Source organism: Quercus suber, unplaced genomic scaffold (genome assembly GCF_002906115.3).
Source record: "Quercus suber isolate HL8 unplaced genomic scaffold, Cork oak 2.0 scaffold_648, whole genome shotgun sequence".
In the NCBI taxonomy this organism is placed as follows: Eukaryota; Viridiplantae; Streptophyta; class Magnoliopsida; order Fagales; family Fagaceae; genus Quercus; species Quercus suber.
This window is the reverse complement of record NW_027070089.1, coordinates 146,507-151,911: the sequence shown is the minus strand read 5'-3', so window position 1 is coordinate 151,911 and position 5,405 is coordinate 146,507. Positions and strand designations below refer to the sequence as shown.

The 5,405-nt window shown below is 36.0% G+C and overlaps 1 long non-coding RNA gene across 1 annotated transcript; it reads left to right on the top strand.

Annotated features, from left to right (window-relative positions):
- Positions 1-207: 207 nt before the first annotated feature.
- LOC136064225 (uncharacterized) lies at positions 208-2,565 on the top strand. The gene is made up of 2 exons (XR_010625897.1): positions 208-1,112; positions 2,169-2,565. It is a non-coding gene; the product is annotated as an uncharacterized LOC136064225 (long non-coding RNA).
- Positions 2,566-5,405: the final 2,840 nt, after the last annotated feature.

Genomic DNA, 5,405 nt, shown 5'->3' with positions numbered 1-5,405 from the left:
AGCTATTTTCTAAGTAAGCCCACACTATAAGCCTAAATTTTTTCAAAAGGCTAAGGAGCCCAATATTAAGGCTCAGTTGGTCTGCATCGCTATCATCATTAATATATTGGTTCAACGGTTCAACTAAATCTTTACCGGTAACTTGAATTAATGATCCACGGGTAACAATCAATGAATTGTTTTAGATTTGAAAGGTCCCAAGCAACATAAATGATTTAGGGGGACCATCATAAGGTTAAGGTTTATTCACTTGGTCTCATCCCATGTATTTTATGTTTGGGCTGAGAGCTTGGTGGTGAACATTGAAAGGCACGTGTGCTTGGGGTTTATTCACTTTCATGGGGGAATAATCATGTTGGCCATAAATTTCAGTGAAATAATGTATAACCTTAATGTATGGGCATGCAGACCTTTCAGCAAAAAAGAAGCAATTGGTCCCCATTTCCCTCCAAATTTTGTTTGTAACAATACCAGTTGGAGTAAGACTTAGTTACAGTAATTAAGTAATTAAGTACTGTCTTTTTGGTTTTTCTTCTAAAATTCTGTTATGTAGATTTTTTTCTCATAAAATAGGAGTATATATTTTAGTTAAGCAGCCACGTAATTTACACTTAAAGAATGAAATTTAAGAAACAACGTCTAAATTACAGTACCTAAGTTTTGTTCTATAATTTCTAAAGATAAATTAATGTTTGATAGATTCGCAATAGTTTTGTATTTCAATTTTCATTTTTCAATGCATTAATTGCGAAGTTAGAAAGAGAGGTCAATTCTCATTTTTCAATGCATGAATTGCAAAGCTAAGAAGAGAGAGGTTCGAACGACAGAGTTAACTGTAAGAGCCTTATGCAAAAAATGAAATTGAGCAAAGATTAATCACGTGAGCTCTCTGGTCCGAGTTCTCAATGGCTATAACAAGGAGAATCAACATCGGACGGACGGTTGGGAATGATTCGAATTCTGAGAAATCTACGGCTCTGATTGCTCGTGACTTGCTTGGTGGTGGGTCTAACTCTTTTTCTTCTTCAACCTCTAAGCTTGTGGTTGATTCCCAGGAATTGGACCTCGACTCGCAGGTCCCAAATGGCTGGGAAAAGCACCTAGACTTGAAGGTTTGTCCATTTTCTAATCTGGGTCTGTTTGTATTTCTGGAAAAGTTAATGTTTTCATGAAGAAAACTGTGTTCTTTGCTTATACTTTCTATTTTTATATGTGATTTTTTTTTTTTTTTTTTTGAATGGAGGATATATTGATTCGTCTGTTGTGTGAAATTGTTGTCTTTGAAAACTTTCTGTTTTGTCTTTTTGTTCTGTGTTTGGATACAGAGAAATTGAAGGAAAAGGAGGGAGTGAAAATTCAGAAATTTCCATTTTTGTAATTCTCAATCATATGCTGATATGAAAAACTCAAGTTTTTTTTTGGGAGCAATATTGACAACCCAAGTTAACTCATTCCATCACAATTGTTCTAAAAAATTGTACAATATATTTTCTTAGTCTGCAACCCCAAACCTTTTAATTTCCAGGTAATAATTCATTTTTATGTTTGGCCCATGTAATAATTTGCTTAATTTCTTGGCCTTTATTGCTCTCTTTAAATGACTTTAAAGGTTTTCAATAATAGAGGATTGGAGTAATAAAGAGCATGAAGATGTTTATTTTCCATTTATTCATTGTGGCTCTTCAATGTTTACCACTTCCAATCCCACTCTGTATCCTCTTTAACCCTTTTCTATTTCCCTTGAATCTCTCAATCTAATAAATTAATATCTTCAATTAGAATAATCTATCATTAATGTCTAGGAATATGGGAATAAATAAAAAAATTGGAAACTTATGATTTACTAATTACTAGTATTTTTGACCTTGGGCTGAGGGAATAGGGATCATTCTATGACACAAACTTTCTTTTTTAATGTATCATACCTACTTTAATCTTAACGAATTACTATTAGTAGATTTTGAAAAAAAAAAAAGACATAGTAAAAAAAAAAAAGGCAATACTCTATAGAAACTATTAAGATTAGATATACATGGTACATTTAAAAAAAAGTGTGTATACCATGGAATTCTCTTGATAGGAGTAATTTTGCTGAATGACATTAAATAATTCTGAGTAGGAGTATGTTATGCTAATGGTGAATTTGTGTGCTTTTGCAATGGTTGCAGTCAGGGAAAGTCTACCTACAAAGATGTAGCACCCCAAATTCACCTTCAATCTCAGACAACAAGCACCAAATCAATTCAACAGTTCCAAGACTTCAGGATTTAAATTTTCCACCATCACCCTCTATAAGAAAATAGGAGAAAGAATGAAGAAATGAACAAGCAGAGAGAGAGAGTTGAGAGAAAAGGATGATAAGATTTTCTCTAATTGATTAGATAATGAATCTGTACACTATCTATGCATATATACATCTCTGAACCTAAACCCCCAAAACAGAGGCCTAACTAACTAACAAGAATCAAGTAAAATCAGTTACAACACGTGTATAGATCAGTTACAACACGTGTGATACAATCTGATTTAATTTAAACAACTAAACTACATGCCGTTTATCTTCTATTCTAAATAAGCTTCATCTGTCGTTTAGCTCTTCCTTTCTTTCTTCTTCTGTGATCCTTCCTTCTTAGTTATCTGATACTCCCCCTCAAGATGAGACTCAGAACCATGTATATTTAAGACATTCATCTTGGAGATTAAAAACTTCAATTGTTGACTGCATAAAGCCTTGGTAAACAGGTCTGCTAGCTGTGTATGTGTAGGAGTAAAGAACAACCGAATCACTCTTTCTTGCACCTTATCTCGAACCAAATGGCAGTCTACTTCTATGTGTTTTGTACGCTCATGGAAGACAGGGTTCTCACCAATATAAATTGCTGCCTGATTATCACAAAAGAGCAAGCCAGGTTGAGGATGATTAACCTCCAAATCTTTCAACAAAGCTAACAGCCAAGACATCTCACAAACAGTCAAGGCCATTGCTCTATATTCAGCTTCAGCTGATGATCTAGAAACTATAGATTGTTTCTTAGATTTCCATGAAACCAGTGAGTCTCCTAATCCATACCATTGGGCAGGTTGCTATGGCATCTGAAATTGCTGCTTTGGAAGCAAATCAGACCTGGACCATTACATCTTTGCCTCTTCATAAAAGGGCCATTGGGTGTAAATGGGTTTATAAGGTTAAGTATAATGCTGATGGGTCCTTGGAAAGGTACAAAGCTAGACTTGTTGCCAAGGGATTCACTCAACAAGCTGGTTTAGACTTCACTGACACATTTTCTCCAGTTGCCAAGCTCACCACTGTCAAGACTTTGCTTGCAATTTCTGCTGTGAGAGGTTGGAATTTGGTTCAACTTGATGTGAACAATGCTTTTCTTAATGGTGATCTCCATGAGGAAGTATATATGCAGTTACCTCAGGGCTTTCACAGCAAGGGGGAGAACCTAGTTTGCAAGCTTCACAAGTCTTTGTATGGTCTCAAGCAAGCATCAAGGCAGTGGTACTCCAAGTTCTCTACAACCATTTTAAAATATGGTTTCAAGCAATCAAAATCTGATTACTCTCTATTCACTAAGAAGTTCAATCAGACTTTCATTGCTTTGCTTGTCTATGTTGATGACATTCTCATTGCAAGTAATAATGTTCAAGCAGTTGAAGATCTCAAAACTTCTTTGCATTGTGAGTTCAAGTTGAAAGACCTTGGTAATTTGAAATACTTTCTTGGCCTTGAGGTTGCTAGATCAGAGAAGGGGATTTCATTATGTCAAAGGAAATATGCATTAGGTGTTCTTCAAGATGCTGGTATGATGGGTTGCAGACCCAGCAAGGTGCCAATGGAACAGAATTTAAAACTGAGCAAGCATCAAGGAGAATTATTGGATGACCCTGGGATCTATAGAAGACTAATAGGAAGACTATTGTATTTGACCATAACAAGGCCGGATATCACCTATTCAGTTCACAAACTAAGCCAGTTCATGGCTAAGCCTAGAAAGCCACACCTTGATGCTGCATATAAGATTTTACAATACATTAAAGGGTGTCCTGGTCAAGGCATTCTTCTGTCATCCAAGTCAGATTTGCACTTGAAGGCATACACGGATGCAGATTGGCCTCTTGTGTAGATACTAGAAGGTCTACCACTGGATTTTGTGTGTTCTTAGGAGATTCACTGGTTTCATGGAAATCTAAGAAACAATCTATAGTTTCTAGATCATCAGCTGAAGCTGAATATAGAGCAATGGCCTTGACTGTTTGTGAGATGTCTTGGCTGTTAGCTTTGTTGAAAGATTTGGAGGTTAATCATCCTCAACCTGGCTTGCTCTTCTGTGATAATCAGGCAGCAATTTATATTGGTGAGAACCCTGTCTTCCATGAGCGTACAAAGCACATAGAAGTAGACTGCCATTTGGTTCGAGATAAGGTGCAAGAAAGAGTGATTCGGTTGTTCTTTACTCCTACACATACACAGCTAGCAGACCTGTTTACCAAGGCCTTATGCAGTCAACAATTGAAGTTTTTAATCTCCAAGATGAATGTCTTAAATATACATGGTTCTGAGTCTCATCTTGAGGGGGAGTATCAGATAACTAAGAAGGAAGGATCACAGAATAAGAAGGAAGGATCACAGAAGAAGAAAGAAAGGAAGAGCTAAANCAAAGGAAGGAGGTTTGCCATAGAGTTTTTCAAAAGGAGTTTTCTGGTTCAAAATTTTAGAGGGTAATCTGTTTATGATGTGGACAGCAGCCAAAACACATTCTCCCCAATAAGAAATAGGAATATTAGACTGAAATTTCAATGCCCTTGCAATGCTTAAAATATGCTGGTGTTTCCTCTCCACAACTGAATTTTGTTGTGGAGTGGCAACACATGAATGGTGGTGAATAATACCATTGATAGCATAAAAGTCTTTTAAGAAAAAATCAGGGGCATTGTCAGTTCTAATGATCTTAATATTGGCATGGAATTGTGTTTTTATCATGTTATAAAATGAAATCAACAAAGGTCTAGTTTTAGCCTTGGATTTCATGAGATAAACCCAAGTGGATCTTGTGGCATCATCCACAATGGTAAGAAAGTATTTGAAACCATCATGAGTAATTTTAGCAAATGGTCCCCAAACATCACAATGGATTAAATCAAAAGCATTGTCTGAAATGTGGTTAAAAGATGGAAATGGAAGTCTTTTCTGCTTTGCAACAGGACAAAGAACACAAGTTTTATTGCTATGAAAGCTTTGTACATCAGGAATATGACTATGTAAAGCATGAAGCTTATTATCCGAGGCATGTCCTAACCTCATATGCCAAAGATAAGGCTTTGTGACACTAGGAATTGAAATAGAATCAGACACTGAGTTAGCAAAAGATTGAAAAACAGACTTAAGGGTTGAAGAAGAA